This window comes from Hypomesus nipponensis, chromosome 6 (assembly GCF_054491055.1).
Source record: "Hypomesus nipponensis isolate SF chromosome 6, ASM5449105v1, whole genome shotgun sequence".
NCBI classification, from domain to species: domain Eukaryota; kingdom Metazoa; phylum Chordata; class Actinopteri; order Osmeriformes; family Osmeridae; genus Hypomesus; species Hypomesus nipponensis.
This window is the reverse complement of record NC_140366.1, coordinates 190,001-197,500: the sequence shown is the minus strand read 5'-3', so window position 1 is coordinate 197,500 and position 7,500 is coordinate 190,001. Positions and strand designations below refer to the sequence as shown.

Genomic DNA, 7,500 nt, shown 5'->3' with positions numbered 1-7,500 from the left:
TACAGATTTAGCAATTGACAATGCAAGGTGGTCTCTCTCTCTCTCTCTCGTGTCAAAATGAAAACAGCTTCCAGCCCCTTTCATGAAGGACTACTTGTGCATATTGCAAGATTTCTGTTTCTAAGTGAATGAGCAAAAGAGCATACAGCACCTGGTATTCCCAGGCGGTCTCCCATCCAAGTACTAACCAGGTCCGACCCTGCTTAGCTTCCGAGATCAGACGAGATCGGGCGTTGCCAGGCTGGTATGGCCGTACGAAATAAGTTGACAACCATAGGCTACTTATCCATATACAGATTTAGCAATTGACAATGCAAGGTGGTCTCTCTCTCTCTCTCTCTCTCTCTCTCTCTCTCTCTCTCTCTCTCTCTCGTGTCAAAATGAAAACAGCTTCCAGCCCCTTTCATGAAGGACTACTTGTGCATATTGCAAGATGTCAGTTTCTAAGTGAATGAGCAAAAGAGCATACAGCACCTGGTATTCCCAGGCGGTCTCCCATCCAAGTACTAACCAGGCCCGACCCTGCTTAGCTTCCGAGATCAGACGAGATCGGGCGTTGCCAGGCTGGTATGGCCGTACGAAATAAGTTGACAACCATAGGCTACTTATCCATATACAGATTTGGCAATTGACAATGCAAGGTGGTCTCTCTCTCTCTCTCTCTCTCGTGTCAAAATGAAAACAGCTTCCAGCCCCTTTCATGAAGGACTACTTGTGCATATTGCAAGATTTCAGTTTCTAAGTGAATGAGCAAAAGAGCATACAGCACCTGGTATTCCCAGGCGGTCTCCCATCCAAGTACTAACCAGGCCCGACCCTGCTTAGCTTACGAGATCAGACGAGATCGGGCGTTGCCAGGCTGGTATGGCCGTACGAAATAAGTTGACAACCATAGGCTACTTATCCATATACAGATTTGGCAATTGACAATGCAAGGTGGTCTCTCTCTCGTGTCAAAATGAAAACAGCTTCCAGCCCCTTTCATGAAGGACTACTTGTGCATATTGCAAGATTTCAGTTTCTAAGTGAATGAGCAAAAGAGCATACAGCACCTGGTATTCCCAGGCGGTCTCCCATCCAAGTACTAACCAGGCCCGACCCTGCTTAGCTTCCGAGATCAGACGAGATCGGGCGTTGCCAGGCTGGTATGGCCGTACGAAATAAGTTGACAACCATAGGCTACTTATCCATATACAGATTTAGCAATTGACAATGCAAGGTGGTCTCTCTCTCTCTCTCTCTCTCTCTCTCTCTCTCGTGTCAAAATGAAAACAGCTTCCAGCCCCTTTCATGAAGGACTACTTGTGCATATTGCAAGATGTCAGTTTATAAGTGAATGAGCAAAAGAGCATACAGCACCTGGTATTCCCAGGCGGTCTCCCATCCAAGTACTAACCAGGCCCGACCCTGCTTAGCTTCCGAGATCAGACGAGATCGGGCGTTGCCAGGCTGGTATGGCCGTACGAAATAAGTTGACAACCATAGGCTACTTATCCATATACAGATTTGGCAATTGACAATGCAAGGTGGTCTCTCTCTCTCTCTCTCGTGTCAAAATGAAAACAGCTTCCAGCCCCTTTCATGAAGGACTACTTGTGCATATTGCAAGATTTCAGTTTCTAAGTGAATGAGCAAAAGAGCATACAGCACCTGGTATTCCCAGGCGGTCTCCCATCCAAGTACTAACCAGGCCCGACCCTGCTTAGCTTCCGAGATCAGACGAGATCGGGCGTTGCCAGGCTGGTATGGCCGTACGAAATAAGTTGACAACCATAGGCTACTTATCCATATACAGATTTGGCAATTGACAATGCAAGGTGGTCTCTCTCTCGTGTCAAAATGAAAACAGCTTCCAGCCCCTTTCATGAAGGACTACTTGTGCATATTGCAAGATTTCAGTTTCTAAGTGAATGAGCATACAGCACCTGGTATTCCCAGGCGGTCTCCCATCCAAGTACTAACCAGGCCCGACCCTGCTTAGCTTCCGAGATCAGATGAGATCGGGCGTTGCCAGGCTGGTATGGCCGTACGAAATAAGTTGACAACCATAGGCTACTTATCCATATACAGATTTAGCAATTGACAATGCAAGGTAGTCTCTCTCTCTCTCTCTCTCTCTCTCTCTCGTGTCAAAATGAAAACAGCTTCCAGCCCCTTTCATGAAGGACTACTTGTGCATATTGCAAGATGTCAGTTTCTAAGTGAATGAGCAAAAGAGCATACAGCACCTGGTATTCCAAGGCGGTCTCCCATCCAAGTACTAACCAGGCCCGACCCTGCTTAGCTTCCGAGATCAGACGAGATCGGGCGTTGCCAGGCTGGTATGGCCGTACGAAATAAGTTGACAACCATAGGCTACTTATCCATATACAGATTTGGCAATTGACAATGCAAGGTGGTCTCTCTCTCGTGTCAAAATGAAAACAGCTTCCAGCCCCTTTCATGAAGGACTACTTGTGCATATTGCAAGATTTCAGTTTCTAAGTGAATGAGCAAAAGAGCATACAGCACCTGGTATTCCCAGGCGGTCTCCCATCCAAGTACTAACCAGGCCCGACCCTGCTTAGCTTCCGAGATCAGACGAGATCGGGCGTTGCCAGGCTGGTATGGCCGTACGAAATAAGTTGACAACCATAGGCTACTTATCCATATACAGATTTAGCAATTGACAATGCAAGGTGGTCTCTCTCTCTCTCTCTCGTGTCAAAATGAAAACAGCTTCCAGCCCCTTTCATGAAGGACTACTTGTGCATATTGCAAGATTTCTGTTTCTAAGTGAATGAGCAAAAGAGCATACAGCACCTGGTATTCCCAGGCGGTCTCCCATCCAAGTACTAACCAGGCCCGACCCTGCTTAGCTTCCGAGATCAGACGAGATCGGGCGTTGCCAGGCTGGTATGGCCGTACGAAATAAGTTGACAACCATAGGCTACTTATTCATATACAGATTTAGCAATTGACAATGCAAGGTGGTCTCTCTCTCTCTCTCTCTCTCTCTCTCTCGTGTCAAAATGAAAACAGCTTCCAGCCCCTTTCATGAAGGACTACTTGTGCATATTGCAAGATGTCAGTTTCTAAGTGAATGAGCAAAAGAGCATACAGCACCTGGTATTCCCAGGCTGTCTCCCATCCAAGTACTAACCAGGCCCGACCCTGCTTAGCTTCCGAGATCAGACGAGATCGGGCGTTGCCAGGCTGGTATGGCCGTACGAAATAAGTTGACAACCATAGGCTACTTATCCATATACAGATTTGGCAATTGACAATGCAAGGTGGTCTCTCTCTCTCTCTCTCTCTCGTGTCAAAATGAAAACAGCTTCCAGCCCCTTTCATGAAGGACTACTTGTGCATATTGCAAGATTTCAGTTTCTAAGTGAATGAGCAAAAGAGCATACAGCACCTGGTATTCCCAGGCGGTCTCCCATCCAAGTACTAACCAGGCCCGACCCTGCTTAGCTTACGAAATCAGACGAGATCGGGCGTTGCCAGGCTGGTATGGCCGTACGAAATAAGTTGACAACCATAGGCTACTTATCCATATACAGATTTGGCAATTGACAATGCAAGGTGGTCTCTCTCTCTCTCTCTCGTGTCAAAATGAAAACAGCTTCCAGCCCCTTTCATGAAGGACTACTTGTGCATATTGCAAGATTTCAGTTTCTAAGTGAATGAGCAAAAGAGCATACAGCACCTGGTATTCCCAGGCGGTCTCCCATCCAAGTACTAACCAGGCCCGACCCTGCTTAGCTTCCGAGATCAGACGAGATCGGGCGTTGCCAGGCTGGTATGGCCGTACGAAATAAGTTGACAACCATAGGCTACTTATCCATATACAGATTTAGCAATTGACAATGCAAGGTAGTCTCTCTCTCTCTCTCTCTCTCTCTCTCTCTCTCTCGTGTCAAAATGAAAACAGCTTCCAGCCCCTTTCATGAAGGACTACTTGTGCATATTGCAAGATTTCAGTTTCTAAGTGAATGAGCAAAAGAGCATACAGCACCTGGTATTCCCAGGCGGTCTCCCAACCAAGTACTAACCAGGCCCAACCCTGCTTAGCTTCCGAGATCAGACGAGATCGGGCGTTGCCAGGCTGGTATGGCCGTACGAAATAAGTTGACAACCATAGGCTACTTATCCATATACAGATTTAGCAATTGACAATGCAAGGTGGTCTCTCTCTCTCTCTCTCTCCCTCTCGTGTCAAAATGAAAACAGCTTCCAGCCCCTTTCATGAAGGACTACTTGTGCATATTGCAAGATTTCAGTTTCTAAGTGAATGAGCATACAGCACCTGGTATTCCCAGGCGGTCTCCCATCCAAGTACTAACCAGGCCCGACCCTGCTTAGCTTCCGAGATCAGACGAGATCGGGCGTTGCCAGGCTGGTATGGCCGTACGAAATAAGTTGACAACCATAGGCTACTTATCCATATACAGATTTAGCAATTGACAATGCAAGGTGGTCTCTCTCTCTCTTTCTCTCTCTCGTGTCAAAATGAAAACAGCTTCCAGCCCCTTTCATGAAGGACTACTTGTGCATATTGCAAGATTTCAGTTTCTAAGTGAATGAGCAAAAGAGCATACAGCACCTGGTATTCCCAGGCGGTCTCCCATCCAAGTACTAACCAGGCCCGACCCTGCTTAGCTTCCGAGATCAGACGAGATCGGGCGTTGCCAGGCTGGTATGGCCGTACGAAATAAGTTGACAACCATAGGCTACTTATCCATATACAGATTTGGCAATTGACAATGCAAGGTGGTCTCTCTCTCGTGTCAAAATGAAAACAGCTTCCAGCCCCTTTCATGAAGGACTACTTGTGCATATTGCAAGATTTCAGTTTCTAAGTGAATGAGCATACAGCACCTGGTATTCCCAGGCGGTCTCCCATCCAAGTACTAACCAGGCCCGACCCTGCTTAGCTTCCGAGATCAGACGAGATCGGGCGTTGCCAGGCTGGTATGGCCGTACGAAATAAGTTGACAACCATAGGCTACTTATCCATATACAGATTTGGCAATTGACAATGCAAGGTGGTCTCTCTCTCTCTCTCTCTCTCTCTCTCGTGTCAAAATGAAAACAGCTTCCAGCCCCTTTCATGAAGGACTACTTGTGCATATTGCAAGATTTCAGTTTCTAAGTGAATGAGCAAAAGAGCATACAGCACCTGGTATTCCCAGGCGGTCTCCCATCCAAGTACTAACCAGGCCCGACCCTGCTTAGCTTCCGAGATCGGGCGTTGCCAGGCTGGTATGGCCGTACGAAATAAGTTGACAACCATAGGCTACTTATCCATATACAGATTTAGCAATTGACAATGCAAGGTGGTCTCTCTCTCTCTCTCTCTCTCGTGTCAAAATGAAAACAGCTTCCAGCCCCTTTCATGAAGGACTACTTGTGCATATTGCAAGATGTCAGTTTCTAAGTGAATGAGCAAAAGAGCATACAGCACCTGGTATTCCCAGGCGGTCTCCCATCCAATTACTAGCCAGGCCCGACCCTGCTTAGCTTCCGAGATCAGACGAGATCGGGCGTTGCCAGGCTGGTATGGCCGTACAAAATAAGTTGACAACCATAGGCTACTTATCCATATACAGATTTAGCAATTGACAATGCAAGGTGGTCTCTCTCTCTCTCTCTCTCTCTCTCTCGTGTCAAAATGAAAACAGCTTCCAGCCCCTTTCATGAAGGACTACTTGTGCATATTGCAAGATGTCAGTTTCTAAGTGAATGAGCAAAAGAGCATACAGCACCTGGTATTCCCAGGCGGTCTCCCATCCAAGTACTAACCAGGCCCGACCCTGCTTAGCTTCCGAGATCAGACGAGATCGGGCGTTGCCAGGCTGGTATGGCCGTACGAAATAAGTTGACAACCATAGGCTACTTATCCATATACAGATTTGGCAATTGACAATGCAAGGTGGTCTCTCTCTCTCTCGTGTCAAAATGAAAACAGCTTCCAGCCCCTTTCATGAAGGACTACTTGTGCATATTGCAAGATTTCAGTTTCTAAGTGAATGAGCAAAAGAGCATACAGCACCTGGTATTCCCAGGCGGTCTCCCATCCAAGTACTAACCAGGCCCGACCCTGCTTAGCTTCCGAGATCAGACGAGATCGGGCGTTGCCAGGCTGGTATGGCCGTACGAAATAAGTTGACAACCATAGGCTACTTATCCATATACAGATTTGGCAATTGACAATGCAAGGTGGTCTCTCTCTCGTGTCAAAATGAAAACAGCTTCCAGCCCCTTTCATGAAGGACTACTTGTGCATATTGCAAGATTTCAGTTTCTAAGTGAATGAGCAAAAGAGCATACAGCACCTGGTATTCCCAGGCGGTCTCCCATCCAAGTACTAACCAGGCCCGACCCTGCTTAGCTTCCGAGATCAGACGAGATCGGGCGTTGCCAGGCTGGTATGGCCGTACGAAATAAGTTGACAACCATAGGCTACTTATCCATATACAGATTTAGCAATTGACAATGCAAGGTGGTCTCTCTCTCTCTCTCTCTCTCTCTCTCTCTCGTGTCAAAATGAAAACAGCTTCCAGCCCCTTTCATGAAGGACTACTTGTGCATATTGCAAGATTTCAGTTTCTAAGTGAATGAGCAAAAGAGCATACAGCACCTGGTATTCCCAGGCGGTCTCCCATCCAAGTACTAACCAGGCCCGACCCTGCTTAGCTTCCGAGATCAGACGAGATCGGGCGTTGCCAGGCTGGTATGGCCGTACGAAATAAGTTGACAACCATAGGCTACTTATCCATATACAGATTTGGCAATTGACAATGCAAGGTGGTCTCTCTCTCGTGTCAAAATGAAAACAGCTTCCAGCCCCTTTCATGAAGGACTACTTGTGCATATTGCAAGATTTCAGTTTCTAAGTGAATGAGCATACAGCACCTGGTATTCCCAGGCGGTCTCCCATCCAAGTACTAACCAGGCCCGACCCTGCTTAGCTTCCGAGATCAGACGAGATCGGGCGTTGCCAGGCTGGTATGGCCGTACGAAATAAGTTGACAACCATAGGCTACTTATCCATATACAGATTTGGCAATTGACAATGCAAGGTGGTCTCTCTCTCTCTCTCTCTCTCTCTCTCTCTCGTGTCAAAATGAAAACAGCTTCCAGCCCCTTTCATGAAGGACTACTTGTGCATATTGCAAGATTTCAGTTTCTAAGTGAATGAGCAAAAGAGCATACAGCACCTGGTATTCCCAGGCGGTCTCCCATCCAAGTACTAACCAGGCCCGACCCTGCTTAGCTTCCGAGATCGGGCGTTGCCAGGCTGGTATGGCCGTACGAAATAAGTTGACAACCATAGGCTACTTATCCATATACAGATTTAGCAATTGACAATGCAATGTGGTCTCTCTCTCTCTCTCGTGTCAAAATGAAAACAGCTTCCAGCCCCTTTCATGAAGGACTACTTGTGTATATTGCAAGATGTCAGTTTCTAAGTGAATGAGCAAAAGAGCATACAGCACCTGGTATTCCCAGGCG

At 47.1% G+C, this 7,500-nt stretch overlaps 19 non-coding genes and 7 pseudogenes across 19 annotated transcripts; all 26 read right to left on the bottom strand.

The window, feature by feature from the left end:
- Positions 1-139: 139 nt before the first annotated feature.
- On the bottom strand, positions 140-258 carry LOC146282313 (5S ribosomal RNA). The gene has a single exon (XR_014761098.1). It is a non-coding gene; the product is annotated as a 5S ribosomal RNA (ribosomal RNA).
- Positions 259-462: 204 nt separating this feature from the next.
- Positions 463-581, bottom strand: LOC146282312 (5S ribosomal RNA). Its single transcript, XR_014762135.1, has one exon. It is a non-coding gene; the product is annotated as a 5S ribosomal RNA (ribosomal RNA).
- A 176-nt stretch (positions 582-757) lies between these two features.
- LOC146282311 (5S ribosomal RNA) lies at positions 758-876 on the bottom strand (annotated as a pseudogene).
- A 164-nt stretch (positions 877-1,040) lies between these two features.
- Positions 1,041-1,159, bottom strand: LOC146282310 (5S ribosomal RNA). Its single transcript, XR_014762134.1, has one exon. It is a non-coding gene; the product is annotated as a 5S ribosomal RNA (ribosomal RNA).
- Positions 1,160-1,347: 188 nt separating this feature from the next.
- Positions 1,348-1,466, bottom strand: LOC146282309 (5S ribosomal RNA). The gene has a single exon (XR_014762133.1). It is a non-coding gene; the product is annotated as a 5S ribosomal RNA (ribosomal RNA).
- A 172-nt stretch (positions 1,467-1,638) lies between these two features.
- LOC146282308 (5S ribosomal RNA) lies at positions 1,639-1,757 on the bottom strand. Its single transcript, XR_014762132.1, has one exon. It is a non-coding gene; the product is annotated as a 5S ribosomal RNA (ribosomal RNA).
- A 156-nt stretch (positions 1,758-1,913) lies between these two features.
- Positions 1,914-2,032, bottom strand: LOC146282307 (5S ribosomal RNA). The gene has a single exon (XR_014759465.1). It is a non-coding gene; the product is annotated as a 5S ribosomal RNA (ribosomal RNA).
- A 184-nt stretch (positions 2,033-2,216) lies between these two features.
- LOC146282306 (5S ribosomal RNA) lies at positions 2,217-2,335 on the bottom strand. Its single transcript, XR_014761686.1, has one exon. It is a non-coding gene; the product is annotated as a 5S ribosomal RNA (ribosomal RNA).
- A 164-nt stretch (positions 2,336-2,499) lies between these two features.
- LOC146282305 (5S ribosomal RNA) lies at positions 2,500-2,618 on the bottom strand. The gene has a single exon (XR_014762131.1). It is a non-coding gene; the product is annotated as a 5S ribosomal RNA (ribosomal RNA).
- Positions 2,619-2,790: 172 nt separating this feature from the next.
- On the bottom strand, positions 2,791-2,909 carry LOC146282304 (5S ribosomal RNA). The gene has a single exon (XR_014762130.1). It is a non-coding gene; the product is annotated as a 5S ribosomal RNA (ribosomal RNA).
- A 184-nt stretch (positions 2,910-3,093) lies between these two features.
- On the bottom strand, positions 3,094-3,212 carry LOC146282303 (5S ribosomal RNA; annotated as a pseudogene).
- Positions 3,213-3,388: 176 nt separating this feature from the next.
- On the bottom strand, positions 3,389-3,507 carry LOC146282302 (5S ribosomal RNA; annotated as a pseudogene).
- Positions 3,508-3,679: 172 nt separating this feature from the next.
- LOC146282301 (5S ribosomal RNA) lies at positions 3,680-3,798 on the bottom strand. The gene has a single exon (XR_014762128.1). It is a non-coding gene; the product is annotated as a 5S ribosomal RNA (ribosomal RNA).
- A 190-nt stretch (positions 3,799-3,988) lies between these two features.
- LOC146282300 (5S ribosomal RNA) lies at positions 3,989-4,107 on the bottom strand. Its single transcript, XR_014760449.1, has one exon. It is a non-coding gene; the product is annotated as a 5S ribosomal RNA (ribosomal RNA).
- A 172-nt stretch (positions 4,108-4,279) lies between these two features.
- Positions 4,280-4,398, bottom strand: LOC146282299 (5S ribosomal RNA). Its single transcript, XR_014762127.1, has one exon. It is a non-coding gene; the product is annotated as a 5S ribosomal RNA (ribosomal RNA).
- A 178-nt stretch (positions 4,399-4,576) lies between these two features.
- Positions 4,577-4,695, bottom strand: LOC146282298 (5S ribosomal RNA). The gene has a single exon (XR_014762126.1). It is a non-coding gene; the product is annotated as a 5S ribosomal RNA (ribosomal RNA).
- A 156-nt stretch (positions 4,696-4,851) lies between these two features.
- Positions 4,852-4,970, bottom strand: LOC146282297 (5S ribosomal RNA). The gene has a single exon (XR_014762125.1). It is a non-coding gene; the product is annotated as a 5S ribosomal RNA (ribosomal RNA).
- Positions 4,971-5,152: 182 nt separating this feature from the next.
- LOC146282296 (5S ribosomal RNA) lies at positions 5,153-5,261 on the bottom strand (annotated as a pseudogene).
- Positions 5,262-5,437: 176 nt separating this feature from the next.
- On the bottom strand, positions 5,438-5,556 carry LOC146282295 (5S ribosomal RNA; annotated as a pseudogene).
- A 182-nt stretch (positions 5,557-5,738) lies between these two features.
- On the bottom strand, positions 5,739-5,857 carry LOC146282294 (5S ribosomal RNA). Its single transcript, XR_014762124.1, has one exon. It is a non-coding gene; the product is annotated as a 5S ribosomal RNA (ribosomal RNA).
- A 168-nt stretch (positions 5,858-6,025) lies between these two features.
- On the bottom strand, positions 6,026-6,144 carry LOC146282293 (5S ribosomal RNA). Its single transcript, XR_014762123.1, has one exon. It is a non-coding gene; the product is annotated as a 5S ribosomal RNA (ribosomal RNA).
- A 164-nt stretch (positions 6,145-6,308) lies between these two features.
- Positions 6,309-6,427, bottom strand: LOC146282292 (5S ribosomal RNA). Its single transcript, XR_014762122.1, has one exon. It is a non-coding gene; the product is annotated as a 5S ribosomal RNA (ribosomal RNA).
- A 186-nt stretch (positions 6,428-6,613) lies between these two features.
- On the bottom strand, positions 6,614-6,732 carry LOC146282291 (5S ribosomal RNA). The gene has a single exon (XR_014762121.1). It is a non-coding gene; the product is annotated as a 5S ribosomal RNA (ribosomal RNA).
- A 156-nt stretch (positions 6,733-6,888) lies between these two features.
- On the bottom strand, positions 6,889-7,007 carry LOC146282290 (5S ribosomal RNA). Its single transcript, XR_014762120.1, has one exon. It is a non-coding gene; the product is annotated as a 5S ribosomal RNA (ribosomal RNA).
- Positions 7,008-7,193: 186 nt separating this feature from the next.
- Positions 7,194-7,302, bottom strand: LOC146282289 (5S ribosomal RNA; annotated as a pseudogene).
- Positions 7,303-7,472: 170 nt separating this feature from the next.
- Positions 7,473-7,500, bottom strand: part of LOC146282288 (5S ribosomal RNA) — a 119-nt pseudogene continuing 91 nt past the window's right edge.